This window comes from Brassica oleracea, chromosome C7, assembly GCF_000695525.1.
Source record: "Brassica oleracea var. oleracea cultivar TO1000 chromosome C7, BOL, whole genome shotgun sequence".
NCBI classification, from domain to species: Eukaryota; Viridiplantae; Streptophyta; class Magnoliopsida; order Brassicales; family Brassicaceae; genus Brassica; species Brassica oleracea.
In genome coordinates this window covers 26,952,473-26,973,191 of record NC_027754.1, presented here as the reverse complement: position 1 = coordinate 26,973,191, position 20,719 = coordinate 26,952,473, and the positions used below count along the sequence as shown (strand labels likewise).

General features: G+C 28.9%; 1 pseudogene; it reads left to right on the top strand.

The window, feature by feature from the left end:
• The first annotated feature begins 10,518 nt into the window (after nt 1–10,518).
• Nucleotides 10,519–20,719, top strand: part of LOC106302974 — a 25,393-nt pseudogene continuing 15,192 nt past the window's right edge.

Below are 20,719 nucleotides of genomic sequence, written 5' to 3'. Positions count from 1 at the left end.
GTTCTAATGTGAAACTATCATCAGGAAAAGTTTTAAACATTTTAAAAATCAGTTTCAGATTAAGAACAGGTTCAAAACAAGTTCAGATTCGAGATTTTAAAGAGTTTATGGTTTCTGGTTTTATTTTATTTGCAGAGACATGTTGCTAAATACAGCTACATGGCTGCGGATGGGGGTATTTAATATTTTATGGGTTTTAGATGAGTTTTCGATGATACCTGAAAACTTTTGATGGGTTGATCGGTCTATCAGTTAGAGATCTTCCTGGTTAGCTGATGGATTGCTCGGAATTATTGTTTTTGTTGCTGCTTGTTGGAATAGGAGACTGATATATGGTTGAGAGAGATTTTGGTTTCTGGAACAAATTTTCAGCATGTATTGTAGCTGAGCGTGGGGGCGCGTCCGAACTCCGATTGATGCGGGGTTAGCGGCGTTGGCTTCGTCTCGTCAAGAGCTTTAATTTGGTATCTGGCTCGTCGTCTGGATCCATCGAAGTTGAAGGATAGAGCTGTTTGAAGTTTGTCGAGAATTAGGGTTTTTGCTGCTCAGATTTATTTCTGGTTTTTAGGGTTAGGGTTTACAAGAGCAACGTCGTGCTGATAACGTGTTGTAAATGAAGTGTTGGAGAAATACTTCTGTTATCATTACTGTCGACCAGAAGGTCCATATATATACAAGGTATTAGACCGTCATAAGGTCATGTTTATCCTAACAAGATAAGGATAAGGATAAACACTATGTTACAGATATACATGGAATATATACTAGATAAACACATAGTCTCTGGTTGTCTTTATCATGACCCGGATTGGGCCTGCGGTACGGGCTGGTCTATGGTCGATCATCATTTGGTTTATAACAGATTTACATTTCTTTTATTTCTGTATATCACATTTCAGCTTATCATCATTTTAATGTAAATCACATTTAAAATTAACAGAGAAAACTTATTACGTTCAAATCTTTTTTTATATATACTCTACCGCCTTATCCGATTTTTCAAAAAGTTTTATATGACTTTTTGTTTGATTGAGTTTAAAATTACACAACAATTTTTCAAAAATTGTATATAATTGTGTTAGTAAGAAATTACACAACAATTTTTCAAAGATTACTAAGATTACTATTTATATAAAATTAGACAACAATTTTTCAAAAATTGTATGTAATTGTGTTAGTGAGAAATTAATAGTAAAATTAGTGTACTAATTAGAGTGTTGATTTTGGGTGTTTGGTTGAAACAAGGTGGATTAATTAGCAATGTATTAGCTTTAATGTATCTACTAGATTTTAACTCGCGCTTGGAAAGCACGGATTTTTTTTTTGCAGTTAAATAAATTAGCTCAAACAAATTTTAATATAAAATATTGTATAGGTATGGACAAATATCCGGACCGTGAACCAAACCTTACCAAACTAAAAAAAACAATTTCGTTATCTAATCTACTAACTTATGGTCCTATTTTGATGACATATTTAATTACTTAGTATGTCAATATGACATATTTGATTATTTACATTAATAATAAACCAATTATAAATTTAAATTTTTTAAATTGTAATAAAATCTGTTGAGAAAGAATTTAACAAAATCTTACTAAAAATTTAAATGTTTTTATAAAATAACACATTATTAATTTTGTAATTAGTAATATAATTATAAATCAATGTTAATTAAAATTTTAATCTAAAACAAGAAAAAAAATATATATACTATTTTTATAAATTTTATAATTATAATTTGTATTGTATATAATAGAAGTGATTTATAAATTAAATATGACAAATAAAATTTTGTTTTACTAAAATTGAACTATTTTTAACATAGAGAGTGAATGTAGACTGAATCATGATAACCTTTGGTTTAAGGTTTAGTAACATATGTTATAATATTGTTGGTATTCTTAGGGTTAGATTTTGAAATTTTATTTTTTTAAATTTTTTTTAGTTTAACCTATATATATATGTTTAGTGACTATCTAATAACTTGATTTAAACACTTTTTAAGTTTCTTTTAATTTTAAGGAAGTGTTTTTTGCCTAGTTATTTAATTATATGGTCTGGAAAACTCCGAGAAGACTTTGGTTTATAATTTAATAACTTATGCTATAGTATTGCTTGTATTTAGGGTTAGATTTTGGAATCTTAACTTAAAAAAAAAACATTTTGACCTAAATGTGTTTAGCTTTGTGTATATTAAACACTTTCTAAGTTGATTTTAAATTTGATGAATTTTTATTTGTTATTTAGTTAGTTATTTGATTATACTATGGTTTCGACGACTTCTAGCAGACATCCCAAGAAGACTTTCAGAAGACTTTCCAAAAAGACTCCAAGAGGACTTCCCAAGAAGTTTTCTGCCATATTTCCGCCTAAATTTTTGTAGAATTTAAGTTTTCTGCCTAAATTTTAGTATAATTAAATTTTCCCGCTTAAATCAAAGTCTTCAAGAAGTATTTTCATGTATTTTATTTTAGAGTCTAGAAAAATTCTGTATCGAAAATATTTAACCTAAATAAAATTTTTGTCCTCATATATAAAGAAAATTTACACATTTTTTTTCTTACTCTCAAATGGCTATAACAAAAATGTAATGTTTCTCATTATAAAACTCTCCAACCTCTCAATAATCTCTTTGAACATCAAAACACCAAACTTTAAATCTATTTCTCATTTTTTTCTTAAGCCTTCTCACTAACTTATCTTCTTTTTGCAGGTTTTTCATTACTTGGTTCTCATCTTTCACTCCTTCAAAGGTAGATCTATAAATTTTGGATAAGTATTATTGTGTGTTTTATATATTAGATTCTAAAAAGTTATAGATTCAACATAATGTGACTATTTTGTTTATTATTTAAGCATAACGTTATATTTTTGAAGTTTTTCTCTGTTTTGAAGCCATTTGAATATTTTTAAATTTGCAGGTTTTTCAGATTTTAGACACACTTTTCGGAAGACCCTCGGAAGACTTCTAGGTAAGTCTTCTAATGCATTTTATGCTAGAAGATGTTCCACGAAGTCTTCAGGAAGTCTTTCGAAGTTTTCTGCCCAAAGTGGTACAAATTTTGGATAAGTATTTTGTGTATTTTTAATATCAGATTCTAAAAATTTATAAATTCAACTTAATGTGATTGTTTTGTTTATTATTTAGGCATAAAAATATATTTTTGAAGCTTTCTCTGTTTTAAAGTCAATTGAATGCTTTTGAATATGCAGATATTTTCAGATCTGAATCAGACTTCTCAGAAGACTCTTGGAAGACTCTCACAAGAATCTTGGAAGACTTCAGAAAGTCTTTCGAAGTCTTCTGCCCAAAGTGGTACAAAGGAATGATGTCAAGTGGAGTCTAAACTTATCTATGCTGAGGAATGATATCTAGCTCCATGTGTAATATTTTTGTTTATGCTCTGTTTTATGATTTGTATGTGTATTATTTTAGTTATGAATTATATTGTAAACTTGAAGAGATGTTAATCAAAAGAATTTGGTAAATATGTTCATGTTTTGCCAAAAGTACTTGACATTATTGAAGTTATTGATACAACATACCAAGAATTTTGTTTTAACCATTTTACCCACTCATAACAAAACACAACAACACAAAACTTAGTCAAATTTACTAAAACTAAGAGAGAAAACTTCACAAGAAAACTTAATCAAATTCATAAAAGATCAAACTTGAATTTTAAGTGAAAGTTGAAATTTTAAATGTCATGTAAGTTAAAAAATATCTCTTATGATAAAAATGACACATTAAACCACATGACTTGATATTTATGAAGTTACTTAACACTTTTGAAAGTTAAAAACATACTTTGAAGTTACTTAACACTCTTGAAAATCTAACGTAGAAGACTTCTTAAAAAGTTTTCTCGGATTAGCTAGAAACATTAGCAAACATAAATATTTGAAATCTCATAATTATCACCAAATAAGTTATGAATTTCATCCAGGAGCCCCAATATTGACTAATACATATGAACTAATAAGAAAATATTAAAAAGTCATTTTAATTGTAGAGAAAATGAAAGTTTATTAAACATTGACGTACCAAGTTTTCTATTTAGGTCATTTTTGCAATTGCAAATTTACGAAGGAAAACTTCTTAGGAAGTCTACTCTACAAAAGACATCTTAAGAAGTTTTCCTTTTTAATATTGGCTTACTTTTGAATTTGAAAAATTCTCGAATATGCCAGAGAAAACTTCTCGAGAAGTCTTATCGGATAAATAGGTTAGTTTTGCAATTGACCAAATTTGTCAAAAATTTGACTTTTTATAGAAGAATTCTCCGAAAATCTTATCGGGGAAGACGTCTATAGAAGTTTTCTGAAAGTCTTCTCAATTTTTCAAAAAGTCTACCTGAGATACTTTTGCAATTGACTATATTGGACTTTTTCGGAGAAGTCTTCTCTCGTAACCAAAGGTTTGACCAAAACCCGAAATAAAATTTTAGAAGACTTATGACTTCTTTAGAAGTCTTCTCATTAGTATTAAATATTTTACTATTATTTTTTAATTGTAAAAGTAACCCACGTAGACTTCATGCGAAACTAAGAAGACTTCGGAATAACTTTCAGAAAACTTCTATAGAAGTTTTTCCTGAAAAGTCTTTTACAAAAAGTCAAATTTCTGACAAACTTTGGTCAATTGAAAAACTAATTTGTTTATCCGATTCTCTGGGATTTTTTTGGTTCTTTTTAATAAAGGAAAGGTAGAATTTCTAAGGAAGTCTTCTTGATGTAGAACACATCTAGCGAAGTCTTCTAAAAGTCTTCCCAAAATCTTTTGAAAGTCTTCGCGAACAGGTGTGAGAAAAAAAAACGATTTCATACCTTGAACCTGTGAGATGACTTGCTTAACATCTCCAAGGACCCAAAACTACACTACAAAAGCTACCAAGTCGTTAATGACCGCAAATCATGAGTTTCAATGTCTCTATGAACCTTACAAAATTTGGAATCAAAATTTTGATTTTTTTGATGAATTTGAAGATAGAATGAAAGAGATGTGATTTGTGTGCATAAGTAATGAGATATGAAGAGTAAGAATCGAAACTTTGGTGCATTAAGAGCTTCGAATTGGTTGTTCATGGTGGCTAGGGTATTTATGGCAATGGCAACAACAATATTGTAAATACTTGGTTAATATGAGGATGATAAGGTAAAAGACTCATTTTCAAAAAAAAAGAAAAAAAACTAATGGCATTTTCGTGAATAACTCGAATTTCTAGGGTGAATAAGGAAAAAGAAAGTTTCAAAAAAACACATGGGTTATTTTTGTGTTTGACTTTAAATTTTAGGTCAATTTGGAAAAAAACCTTATTTTGTTGTACCTAACTCAAAAATATATCCGTAAATGATAAAAATAATAACAAAATAAAATGTACGAAACAAATCACTATATATTAATAATGCCAAATAAGAAGTATAAACAATAATATTATAGAATTACACAATATACAACACTAAAATATAAATTTTATATTTAAAATATATGTAACAATATTAGATACATTGATAAGATGAAAAAATATCAGCACGGACGTGCGGGTCAAAATCTAGTCTAATTTATTAATTTAGGATCCTAATTTGTATCTACCATAAAAAGATCTATGTTAGACCACTAATTATAAATTTAACAAATATCATAAATTTATTCATATATGATATTTTTTTAAAAGAAAAAATATATAAATCTAAGCAATAAGATTTCATGTGTTGAAAAAAAAACAAATTTCATGTAAAAGCCAAATACATTTATATTATGCAATTATTGTTTTTTACCATATTTAATCTAGGCTAGATTTTATAGTAAAAAAAAATCGAGACGACTTCCATGTAAGTCGTTTAGAGAAAATGGGTTAGTTTTGCATTTGACCGGATTGTGTCAGAAATTTGACTTTTCCGGATGAGTTACATGTAAGTCGTCCCGTAGAAATTTTAAAAAATAAATATTTTGTTATACCGAGACGACTTCCTTGTAAGTCATCTCAGGTTAGTTTTGTAATTGAAAAATAGAACAAAAGAAATTATTTTTTTCTAGACGACTTACACGGAAGTCGTCCGTCCGACGACTTACATGAAAGTCATCCCAGATAAGCAAGGTTTGACCAGAATCTCGGAATAAAATCATGGACAACTTACGTGGAAGTCCGTGTGAGTCGTCTAGACAAAAATAATTTTTTTTTGTTTTATTTTTCATTTGCAAAACTAACCAGAGACGATTTACATGGAAGTCATCTAGCTATAAGAAAATATTGATTTTTTAATTTTCTACTGGACGACTTACATGTAAGTCGTTCAGGAAAAGTCAAATTTCTGACACAAACCGGTCAAATGCAAAACTAACCCGTTTACCTTAGACGACTTGCATGGAAGTCGTCTCGATTTTTTTTTAACAAACAAAGATGGACGACTTCCATGTAAGTCGTCTAGAAAAACACATTTAAAAGTCAATTGCAAATTAACCTCTGTATTGACCAGAAGACTTCCATGTAAGTCGTCTACAGCCAGACGACTTCCGGACGAACAGATCAGGAAAAAAAACTAATTTCATTATTTCAACCAGTGAGATAACTTGTTTAGCACACAAAAGTATTCTCCAAACACCCAGAATCTCAAACAAAAGTGACTCACCAAGAATCGTAAGCTTCAATGGCTCTATGAACCATAAAAATTTTAGAATCAAAATCTTTGGTTTTTTTGGATGAATATGGAGAGAAAGTAAAGAGATGTTGTTTTTAGTTCATAAGAATTGAGAAAGAAAGAGTGTAAATCAATTTTTAGGTACATTAACAGGTTCAAATTGGTTGTTCATGGTGGTTGGTATATTGATGGAATGACAATATTGTGAATACTTGAGGAAGATGAGGGTGATAGAGTAAAGTATGCATTTTCAAAAAAAAAAAAGTGATGACGTTTTCGTGAATAATCTGAACTTTGGGGGTGAAAGAGGAAAGTCAAAGTTCCAAAAAAAACATGGGTTGGTTTTGTGTTTGACTTTAAGTTTTGAGTCATATTTGGGAAAAACCCGTGATTTTTTTTTAAAAATGAATCTAATGGACCTATTCCTAAAAAGTCATGTTACATTTAATATCTAATTTTATCATTTAAATTTTGGGCCTAATGGAAATTTTTATTGGGATATCAATAATTGGATTTAAACAATAGATGATCCATTGGATTTATAGATAATATAAATTAAATAGATATAATTTAATGTTGTAATACTATACCTCTATATGCTAAATATTTAAATATTTGTCGATGTTAACTTTTAAAATTATAAAGGTTTTTTTTTTAAATAACAAAAATCATATTATCTAACAATGATTAATCTTTATTACCTTAAACCAATGAAAACAAATTTTAAATTATATAGTTTATTTTTAAAATTAAACAAAAACTAAATGTTTAATTATTTACTCGATAATATAAATCTATGAAGCGAAAAATTTATTTTTTTTGAAACTTTCTAAATTCGTGAAATGTTATAATATCTTTGAATATGACAATAAAACAATATTTTACTAATCTTTATATATATAGTTACGATTTTAATAATGAAATAATAATCCGAAAATATATATATATAGAATAATATACAAATACATGTGAAAGGTTGAAACAATCTATTCAATGAAAAAAATATACAGTAAAATTATTATGTTTTAAAAATTGATAGACACATATATACCAATTTAGAATTGAACACAAAATATTTATATAAAAATAAATGAAAACAAAAACTCGTGTGGTTGCGCGGATCGAGATGTAGTGATACATTTAGATTGGAACGGTTAAATGATATTCTATAAAACGTAAGAAAGGCAATAATTTGACATTCTAATATTATATAGTATAAACATACATAAGAAGGCCAAAATTTCATAATTGTATAAAATATATATTCTAATATTTTATAGTATAAAACACATGACTCACTTGATATATACGTAAATTATAAGGTAAACATGAGATATTGAAGGAGAATTTTCATATTTTCATGTACTATAAGGTTGTACTAAATAAAATGTTGATGTATAAGGTAAAATATTAATGTGTACAAAAAGAGGTGGACCTGACTAAATTATTGTTAAAGAAAAATATGGTAACATATTCTTATTCTAAATTTAAAGTAAGATCAAAGTATTAGTAGTCTAATGAAAGAGTGCAATAATTTTGAATAAACAGATTTTTTTAGAATATTTCTCTTTTACTAGTATAGATCTTACTGGATAACCAAAAAATGGTTTCGAAATACATATAATGATATAAATTTAATAAGCCATGTTGTCTTGGTATAGGGTAAATGAGCTCCAGCTGAAACATCTGCTTGGGGGTCGATTCACCTTAGCCATCTAGCAATGTTATATTGATGGATTACTTGTGTATCGGGATATAAGATCTTTTGGGATTAATCCGTGGATCCAGAAAGTTTTTGGGATTACCACGGTTATCAGAAAACCAAAATTAACGGTAAACACCAAGCTAAACCAAAATTATTTCAGATATTGCATTAGGAAAATCTGTCCTTATTCAAACCGATAAGGGTACGATAAGATTGATTATGTAGGGTAATTAAAGAGCTCACGTGAGAAGATCTCAAACCTGAAGTCTTTGGATCTTGGAGAAAATCTCCGGCGTAAATTCAGGTATCCAATCATTAAAACCCAAACATAAAGTCAAACAAACAAAAAGTAGAAGCACATTTTCCCTAACGAACTCTTTTAACAAAAAAAAATATATATTTAAAATATTTAAAATCAGTAACAAAAGACCGATTAAATTTGGAATCGTGATGTGTTTGTATACTTTCATATCCATAGGGTTTTTTTTATGAAAGGTTTAATCCATAGTTATTTATTTATTTTTTTGACAAAATTTAATCCATAGTTATTTGTTATAATAAAAACTACAGTTTAACCAACGCGCCGCCCCAAACAATTTTTTTATTTTATATTTATATGATTCAAAATTTAGCATATATTAAGAACTGTTGGACATATTTTTTGAAATTTCGTAGTGCATTATATAGATTTATAAAAATATTTTTATGTGATTTATTCGACCATATTTTTATTTAGTATTTTTATGTTTGTGTACATAATATATTGTATCATTATTTGTTAACGAATGTCAATTTAATTTCGTAACAGTAACATCTTTCAAATTTGAGAAGATTGAACATATATTTTTCATTAGTTAGATACATTTATTTTAAACGTGATTTGGTTATTTGCACGTAATCTCTTCTAATTAAACGCGATGTGTAAAAATTGATGACGTAAATTAGTTTGTTGTGTTGATTGATGAGTCCAATAGTCTGGGCACATTGCATGTGGACGTCTATAGTACAGAAGGTCATGTCAACCCTTGATCCAAAAGATTAGATAAGGGGAGCGAAGTGAATATTAAGTAGAAATTGGGATCAAATGGCTTTTAGTACTGATGACTTTATAACTTTTTTTTACAAATACTGATATAAAAGAATAAGTAAAATATAGTACAAATTATGCCTAGTGTGTGTAGAGAGAGGATTAGAATCAGTCTCCTAATTTTTAACTAAAAAAACTAAAAACAGGCTCTTAAATAAGATATTTAGGACATGATTAACCTCGGTCTCTTAGCCGGAGTTCTTAACTTATGATTTGACACTTTTTTTTACACTTTTCAGCTAAGAGACGGCTATTAGACCATCAGCTAAAAGAATAAGTCTCTTAGCTGGGATTATTAGTTTCAACTAAGAACCGTCTCTTAAACAAGAGATATAAGAGCCGTTTCTTAGCCGAAAAGTGTAAAAAAAAAAGTGTCAAATCATGAGCTAAGAACCCCAACTAAGAGACCAGGGTTAATCATGCCCTTATATCTCTTATTTAAGAGACAGTTCTTAACTTTTCTTAGTTAAGATCTAAGAAAAGCTAAGAAACGTCTCTTAACCGAAGCTAAGAAACTGGGGTTAAGAACCCTAGTTAAGAGACTGGGGTTAATGATGGTCTTTAGAGCCGGTTCTTAGTTCTTTTAGTTAAAAGTTAAGTGACAGATTCTTATATTCTGCTAAGAACCCACCTTAAGAACATTTCATTAATCATGCTCTTATGTGCTCGTCTTCTATCATTTATGTTGTTTTAGATCTTGAAGTCATGTTTGGTGTCTTCATTTACTGGGCTTGAACTGGTATTATTTGGCATTTACTTCTGTAAATTTTAATTGCCAAAGTTCGATTTTTTTTTATCACTCTTTTGAACAGTCTTCAGTTCATTTCGGATGTAACCGTGCTGGTTTTAATCGTAGTGAATATGAGTTTGCTGCTGGACTTCAAGTATCTTTCTACTTCGGTAATATTTTTTTACCTTATTATAGTCCATCCGTTTTACACTTAAAATAAGCCTAAATTCCCGAGGAGAATCTAACTCCAACATTGCTATATACTCCACTAGTAAGAAGACTTCCTACTCTATTCATTTTCCGAAAACGTTTCCAAATTTAAACATTTCTCCGACAAAAAAAAGAACTCTGATGTCGAAGGCAGCCTCCACCAATGTTGTCCACCCAACGCTACAACACAAAGTGTTCATAAACTTTCGGGGAGAGGAGCTCCGAGGCAACTTCATAAGTCATCTAATTAACGCTTTGAAAGCAGAAGGAATCTATCCTTACATCGACAATGAGGAGCCGCTGGGAGAAGATTTAAGTGTATTTTTCAAGAGGATCAAGGAGTCAAGCATTGCGATCGCTGTCATCTCAAGCTTGTACTCGAACTCACAGTGGTGCTTAAATGAGTTGGCAGAGATCAAAGAATGTGTGGCTGAAGGGAAATTGGTGGTATTTCCAGTGTTCTACAATGTCTCTGTTGATACAGTTAGGAGACAGACATCAACATTTGGTGAGAATTTGAATCGATTAGTGGGAACAGATGATAACAAGGGTACAAAATGGAGAACGGCCCTAACATATGTCACAAAGAAGAAAGGCGTGAGTGTGCATCAAAAGAGGTAATACTTTTATTTTAATTACACTTATATACATGGACAAGATAAATGATACACGGTACACGGACAAAAGTAAAATAAACATGCAAACTTCTCGGTTTGTCGGTTGCTTTTTTTTGTCAACGTTTGTCGGCCTGCTCGTGTGCTTTCGTTTTAGATACTCACCCTTGTTTTTTGAATGGTACTCCCTCCGTTTTTTAATATAAGTCATTTTAAAGAAATTTTTATGTTCCAAATTATATGACGTTTTTCGGATTTTTATGTTAAATTTATTAACACTTAATGTTATATGTATACCTTCTATTTTATTATTGGTTGATTTGTGGTTAACTAATAATTAATGATGTTTATTGTTTAAAAAATATAAAAAATTAATGATTTCTTAATCTACGTGCACTATTATTAAACGAGTTATATTTCGCAATGGAATCTGGTTTAGCTGATTGGATAATGGGTATCTTAAGTTACTCGGTGGCATTGATATCCACATATTCACACTATAAAATATGGTGTAGTTTAAGTATTTTTCTTTTGTAAATTTGTGTACAAAAATTGAAAAGAGGAGAAAACTTAAGACAGACTTTGAATGGAACAAGTGCGATTCAAGAAGTTTAGATATTTTAAAGATGTTGTTTGTAAGCTTGTTTAGTAAAGCTAGAAGGAAAAAAGTTTTAGTAGAACAAGTTTGACTAGGCCAAGTTTGGGTTATAAGAGTTACATCTCTGACCCATTCTATTTTTCATTATAAAATAAAGTTTAGAGTAAATTAAAAGAACTCTAATCCTACTCAATTTTCTATTTTAGTTTAAAAATGGATTTACTCCATGAATAGAATAATTCATTTATTTTTTGTGTATTACTCTATTTTTCATTATAAAATAAAGTACGATTAAAACAAATAGAATGATTCATTGGAGATGTTCTTAGGACATTTGGTAAGTTTCCTTTTCGAATTAACTCTCACCAATTATATTAATCAATACTATTAAAATAAAAGCACAGTTCTGTCATCTAACACCTTAACCTTAACTTTGGAATATCCTGTGATATTACCAAATTTGGATCATTATATTAACTATACATTCTAATATGTCATCTAACAATTTAATTTCGAATATCGTGTGATATTACCAAATTTGGTCTTTTTTTTTTCAATGAATAATTCTAGGTATCGAAAAAGACGGTGGCGCTGGCTCTTACCTCGGATTACCTGAATGCTTCAGTGGCTCTAAGATAAAGCTTTTAAATTTTATCAAGGAAAAGCTCCAAGGGAGGTTACAGGGCTGGTTTGCTAAAACTCTCTCTCAAGGTGGAAAGGAAATCTTGCTGAAATCAGTGGCAATGGCTCTGCCTATCTATGCGATGTCCTGCTTTAAGCTTCCTAAGGATGTGTGTGAAAAGATAACTAGCGTTATGAGGGAGTTTTGGTGGAGCTCGGGGAATAACAAAAAGAAAATCTCTTGGGTTGCTTGGAAGTCACTGTGTAAAGACAAAGAGCTTGGTGGTTTAGGGTTTCGAGATATTGAAAAGTTCAACCAGTCTCTCCTTGCGAAACAAGCTTGGAGAATATGGTCGAACCCCACTTCCCTCCTGGCTCGGATCTTACAACAACGCTACTTTGCTCGATCTTCCTTTTTGGAATGTAGCGTTGGCACAAGAACCTCCTATGCCTGGCGCAGTATTCTTCATGGTAGAGAGCTCTTCTCTCAGGGTCTTTTGCAGAAGATCGGGAATGGAGAGAGTACTCGTGTCTGGATTGATACCTGGATCAAGACTGAGGTTCCTCGTCCTCCTCAATATCGCCAGGATGCTGTTGTGGATCTCACTCTCTCGGTTAGTGACCTGATCAACCCTATTGACGGATCATGGAACATCCCAAGAGTTAGGGAAGTTATTGCGGAAGAAGACGTTGATTTGGTCTTGAATACGGGATTAGACCTCTCATCTCAAGATGGCAAAGTCTGGGGCCTCTCAAAATCTGGTTTCTATAATTCTAAAAGTGGATACAAGCTAGCTGAGACATTGGAGAGGTTACAAGCTCCTCCATCTCCGGGTCTTCCCCCTATTGAGCGCAAACTATGGAAAGATCTTTGGAAAACCCATACCTCTCCTAAGATCAGGCATTTCATGTGGCGTGTATTGTCGGGAGCTTTAGCGGTCAAAGAAAGACTACGATCTCGCGGTATCTTGTTAGACACGACATGTCCTAGGTGCGGGTTATGGGAAGAGACAATCTCTCATGTTCTCTTTCATTGTGAGGCTGCAAAGGAGGCGTGGTCTCTATCACAATTCCCGCTTCCTCCTGGTGGTTTCTCTAGGTCGTCGGTATGGTTAAATTTTTACCACTTGATGTCTGTAAGCAAAAAGCTTTCCCCGGAGAACGCTTCTCGCCTTTCATTCCCCTGGATTCTATGGCACATATGGAAGGCCCGCAATTCCTTTTGCTTTGAACAGGTTCAATACAGTGGCTCATCAATCTTTAACAAAGCCTCGGAGGAGTCTGCTATATGGTTATCTTCCCAGCTTCTCAGCTCTGATTCTCCCTCTACCTCTTCCTCTAATACTGTTGTGAGTTTGAAGTGGCAAAAACCACCAGTGGGTTCTGTTAAATGTAATGTAGCATCCTCTTGGACAAGTTCATCACAATTTTTTGGTGCGGCCTGGATTGCGAGGGATTCCTCTGGCTTACCACTTTTCCATAGTAGAAGAGCTTTCCCTTTGGCTCCATCGGCATTTGAAGCTAGTTTATACTCGCTGGGATGGGCAGTTAGTGCACTTCTTGATCTTCGTGTTAAGAGAGTGATCCTTGAGATCTCTTCGCCACAGACTCTAGATGCTCTCCTGAACCCTCAGTCCTACCTTAATGCAACTCTCGTAATCTCACATATTTTACGCTCCATGCACTCCTTTGATCAGTGTCAGTTGCTGGATGTTTCGCTTGGAGTCAACTCTTTGGCTGTGGAAATTGCTACGAGTGTAACAAAGGATCGCCGACTTCAATCCTATGTTGCGAAGGGTGGTCCACTTTGGTTATCTTCTCTTCTACTATCGGAAGCTAGGAACGACAACCTTTCCTGATAAAGTCGTATGGTCGTATCTTCCTAGTTGCAGATGAAGACTTCACTTTGATCTTTCTCTTCCTTTTGTTGGAAGTTATCCCTTATAGCATCTACTGATGTTGTGTTTGCTTTTCTCTTCTCTCTTTTGTTTTTTTTCCAAGTCTGTTGATTTCAAACATTATAATGAATTATTCATTGAAAAAAACAAAAAAATTTGGGTCATTATATCAACTACCATTGACGGAGCCAGAAACCTTTTGTATTAAGGTCAAAAAAAAATTTAATGGGGATAAATTTTCATTTTTAGTAGAATCAATACAAATTTTCATAAATAAAAACAAATATTTTATAATTTTTCTTAAGTAAAAAATAATTTTTTTATAAAAATTATGGGGTCAGCTGACCCCACTCCTTTCCTTTGCAACTGCCTCTGCCCCTGTTAACTACACACTCTAATACGTCATCTAAAAACATAATTATTCAATTAATTCAACTAAATAATTAAATATATTTTAAATAAAATAATAAAAAAGATATTGATACATATTTTTCTAATACTACAATCAAATCAAATTTTATTATTTATAAATAAAAATATATTTTTTTAAAGAATAATTTTTTATAAATATATACATAATTAAATATTTTTGTTAGTAATTATTATACATTAATATTAATTTAAATTTTACTTATAGACACAATATCAATTAATAATAGTATATATAAAAGTATAGCATTGTTAAATATCAAATTAAATAATAGCAATATTTAAATAAAGTAATCGGCTAATTAATTTGTAAATTATAAAGGTAAACTAAAGTATCTATACACACAAAATAACAAACATTCTTAGATTTTATAATATACTTTAACTTATAAAAATACTACAAGAAATGTTAAATCTATGATATTTAAGTATATATTTTTTAATTAAAGTCAGATATATATATATATATATTTTTTTTTTTTTTTTTACTTGACAAAAATAAAATATATAAAATTAACTAATATTCATATTATTTAATGTGTAAAAATGGTTAAAATACTATTTCTATGTACGAAATATCAAAATATTAGTTTTGTCGTGTAGTAACACTAATATCAACTTTAGTATAGTTCTATTATGGCGTTTCATGTAGTTTTTTGGAGTAGCTCAAATTCAAATGTCTATCACAACTTATGCCGGCTACAGACTATGCTTCTTTTTGTCTCTTCACTTAAGTGTTCATCGAAATCAAAAGTTCCAACTAAAAAAATGCAAGTAAAATATTATTTAAATTTTGATCAATAGACAATATATAATGAATACTCCAAATATGGAATAAATATTTAATTCGATCAACTTGTTCATTTTGAGGTATTCCAAACCCAATCAAACTAAACCCAAAAACTATTAAAGGTATAACTAGTTTCCCCTCTATAACTCGCAATCACAGTTTTTGCGATTGATAGCAATTGTTAGCGTTTCACAATAATCATAGAAGACGCTATAAATCATTTAAAGGGTTCATTGGTAGCAGTTGTAGCATTACTTTTTTTTACTCTAGAATTATTAATTTCGATTTTTTGCTTTACCTGTAGATTTTATTGATGTAATTTTTTTGTTGTAACAGTTTAGCTATAGTTTAAAAAAATGATTGGTATAACTTAGCTGTAGATTGTATTATATACATGTATAAAAATTTTATTAATAAATACATCATAAGATTTATAAAATTTCTAATTCTAATTAATTAATAATGTTCCAATATTAATTTTTAAAATTATCCATAAAATAGGCTAATTTGAAATTTTAATAAAAATAAATTTGACATAATACACAAATACATAACCAGAAGAATAACAATAAGATATTAATTCTCAAATCAAACTTAAAACCAAAAAAAAAACAGTTGAATGATACGATTTTAAGTAATACTAGAGCTTCACCCGCACGTCCTTGCGGGTTCTTATTTTCGCTTTTATATAGATGAATATTATTTAAATGTTTATTAGTTAATATTGTAAATATTTATCTTATTTTAACATGTTTATAAACACAATAATTAAACAGTTTACATGCTTTAAAAAAATATTGACTTTTGCGCTATACTAAACCTTCGACGAATATTCAGCCATTAATATGTTAATATGTTTGAGTAATTTTTTCTCTTAACACCAAAATATTTTTCAAATTTAATAATATTTTAAATAATTTGATTAAATATAGATCATATGGCGAGATTTATTTAAATGTTGATATAGATAGATTTTATTGTTGAATAATTAATAGTAACTGAAAAAAGTTATAAATATATTTTATATAATGAACTTGACAGTTTTCAGCTAGAGGTTATAAATATATTTTATATAATGAACTTGACCATTTTCAGCTAGACAATGTTATCCTTTCCAGCTAGACATGTTAAAAAAAAAAACAGATGAATGATACGATTTTAAGTTATATTGTTATTACCAATGTTTTGAAAATCGAACCGGACATTGATTCGGCATTATAACTAGGTCAATGGTCGGACCGGTCTAACCGGTTCAACCGGGTTTTAAATTATAATCAAATTTAAATAATTAAATATATATATATACACAATTATTTTTATAAAAATTTATATCATTTCTAGAATCTAACTAAAATTGATACATAAATAAATAAAAACTTAAAAATATATAAAAATATAATGAAAACTACTTTATTTGGAAATATACTTTTAAAAATATGATTTTAAATGAAATATTTATAAATTTGCAATTTTTTTTATTTTTTTTTAATTTTAATTGAGAAAACCGGATTTTAATATTGAACCGGGTCACCGGTTTTACCGAGTTTGGCCAGTTTTTTACCGGGTTTGCCGGTTTAACTCAAATCCGGTTTTTAGTACAACTCGGAATCGGTTAGAAGACTGAGTCACGGTCCGACCGGTTCGACCGGCCGGTCCGATCCGGTTTTCAAAACACTGGTTATTACTTATTAATGTTTACAAATTAATACTGGAATAAAGCTAATGTAAATAAGAAATTGCCACAAATACTACATTCATAGTACCACTTTTCATGTCTACACTAATAATTTTTACCCTCACTCTAATAAAGGGTAAAAGATATTTATACCCCTAGTGTTAAGAGCACCTCCAAAGGTAAAAATCTTAAAACCTTTGCATGAAGTTCTTCCCCAAAAAATGGTCTCCACACTTACATACACTTATATAATATATACATATACACATATAAATGTTTAGAACTCCAATGGGCACCCCTATTGGAGGTGCTCTAACTAATCTAGGCTTAGGATTTCGAGTTGAGTGGCAGGGTAGGGTTTTTGGAATATGAAATTTAAGATTCTAATAAAAATATAAATAAATACTTAAAAAAATTTAAAAAATTTAAAAAAATAGTTTCCAACATAATTTTCGATTTTCAAAATGAAAATGAAAAAAAATAAAAAAATAAAATTTTGGAAAAAATAATTTATAGAAAAGTTCGAATTTGAAAAAGTATAATTAGAAAACATAAAAAAAAATTAATATTTTTTTTTCAGTTATTTATTTTTATTTAAATAATGATTTATCATATATATAGAGAGAACAAGGGTATAAGAGTCTTTTGCCACTTAATAAAGAATGTGTTTTTGAAAATATCCTTTTAGTGGTGGTAAAGATGAAAAGTGGTACCATGAAAGTGGTAAACATGAAATTTTTCCAATGTAAATATACTTTGAATATCCATAAAAATAGGGTGTAGATATATTGCTCTATAGAGCTGTTGTACAGCCGTAAATTTAAGCAATGTTGTAGAAACAAAAAAGTTAATAAAGTTTGAATGTTGTCAAATTAGTGTTTTAGGTATAATAATGTTGTGTGTAGCTTCTACGGCGTTAACCAATCACCGCCTAAATTCAAAAGCAAATTTCAACTAGCGTTTGCGTTTACAAACGGTTGCGAAAGGGTCAAACATTACTTTTCAAAAAAACTACATAAATATAAAAATTAAAATAACCAGTTAAAATTTTTAATTGGAATACTAGTAATATTAAAACATATATACTATATTTTAATTTATATAAAAAAACTTTAAGACAAAAATATTTTCTATAATTTTTAAAAACTTAATAGTATAATTGTATAAATATATTTTTTTAATAATAATATGATTTTTAATATTTTATAATTATATAAAATGTAAATATTTTTAATTTATTATTTAACCACTATTGCATTTGATAGTTAACCATTCATAGATATCATGCAAATGCACTAATTTTTAGCCTTTGTACTAATCTAACAATTTTTTAATAACACTGAAAACCGCAATCATCCGTATATGCAAACGCCCGCAATCGCATCCACAATTACACCAGTCAGGTGCTAAGTCAAAATAGATTTAGTTCCAGTTTTTGAGTTTATATACGCCCTAGCTACTCTCACTTTCAAGGATTAAAATCCAGAAATTTGATACGAATCAAGTGATATAGGTTAAGAAATTGTTTTTTTCTCACTTTTCCAGATATGATTTACTCTGAAAACTTTGACTAGGTCAAGTAGCTACAACTATGTAGATATAATCTCATCTATGTAAGAAGGCATATCACAAATAAATGATCATCAAATTTATCAATTATCATGCTCCTCATATAACAATTATTGCTTTCATCATTGGTTAAATCTATAAGTTTAACTGGAAAGTTTATCGCACCAAATGCAAAACTATATCTTAAAAGAATTTTTTAAATGAAGATATTCATTTTAATATTATAGATTTTTGCTTTACGGTAAAATAATAATAATAATAATCATATGCTATTTTTACCTTAACAATGTTTTTATGTAAATTTTATTTTAACTAATTTTCTATAAAATTAAGCTAAAAGAATATTTTTTTATCTTATATATATTTAATAAATATATTTCTTCCAATATATTTTTAAATAATAAAAATATATATTTTGGTAATTTTAGTTTGTCTAGGTTATTTTAGTTAAAATATACTAAATCGATAGTTTTTGGATTATTTATCACAATAAATTAACCATCAATCACACAACCAATATATTGTATTGTGTTTGAATTCAAATAAATTCGATAACTTAGAAACTAGATTAATCATCTATTTATGATTATTAATAAATCTAACTATAACTTTGCAATTTAACTGTTTGTAAATTTTTATTTTTAAAAAGTAATGACTTTTCTAAGTTAATTTGGAAAATTTGTACACTTACAATTATATTATTCTTAGAACTCTGAGAATATAAGTAATTTGTGGTATGTAACCAAATTTAGTTATTAATCTAATTTAGCATGTTTTGTCAAAATAAAAAAAAATTATCAATGAAATTGTATGTGTCGTAACAAAATAAAAGTTGTGTAATATTTTTCACCAAACCATCATATCATTTCTATTTTAAATCATTGTGGTGATTAAACTTAGCAAAGTTGCTAAAATTATTTTGAAAATAATTTTTAAAGGATTACCATATTTATATAATATATGTGCTGTTTTTTCAATTTTTTAAAAAAATAAAATAGAAAAATAATTAATTAAAATATTTGTTAAAAGTTTAAAGTAAAATTTAAACTAATTCAATATTTTTATTAAATAAATATAAAATAGCTTTCTTTATAAAACTATTGGTGTTTTGAGCTAAGAAAACTTCTATCTTATTAAAATATGGACACAATATAAAAATTATATTTGTCCGTCTTAGAATTTACTAAATGTGCCATTTGGAAATCTTTGATTGGTTAGAATTTTATTGAGGACAATATTGACAAATCTAATTATAACCATTTTAAATATAATTTTTTATTTTTTATTTTTTGAATAATTTTGTTTTTGATTATACAAATATTATAATTTTAAAATATTTTATGATATAATAAAAATTAATATTATTTATTGTATCAGTAAACGAATAATAAATTTCCAAACTATTGTATTTCTACACAAGTTTTAACTGTCAAGGGAAATAATAATAATTTCATTAAACAAAAATTCATTTTGTCCAACAATCATTTAGTTAACTTCTAACAACTAAGTATTATACTACTTTGTAAGAAGTAAACAAAATAAGCCTATTATATTTCAAAAACCCAATAATTTTAACTCAAACTAAGCTAAATGTGATTATAGCAAAAATCCAAACTAATTTACATATATAAACATTAATTAAAAATCATTTAACCAAAACTAGTAAAAATAATCTCGTGCTTTGAAATTGGGAATATGAATCTAGTACCTAAGAAGCCTGTATTTGCATTACTGCAAATTTAATGGAATTATTGGCTTGACTTTGGTATTTGTCACCTATTTTGTAGCGACGAGGTCCAGGTGATCAATGAAATTGTGCGTAACGTAAAGAAAAGGCTAGAAGAAATCTCAACCGATCAAGGAACTAAGAATCAAATAGAAAAATTTACTGGATTGTCCAAAGGAAACTTAGTAGGAGATGCCCCTATTGGTTCTTCTTCTTCAAACGTGTCTCCCTTATTTGGGATCAAAAAACGCCTACAGCAGTTGGAAGAGAAGTTGGATTTTGAATCAGATGAGGTCACTCGAGTTATTGGGGTTGTTGGGATGCCTGGAATAGGTAAAACCACTCTTGCCAAGAAATTGATGGAAGATTGGGGATACATGTTCTTGCATACGATGTTTCTAGATGATATCCGCGCGAAGGCA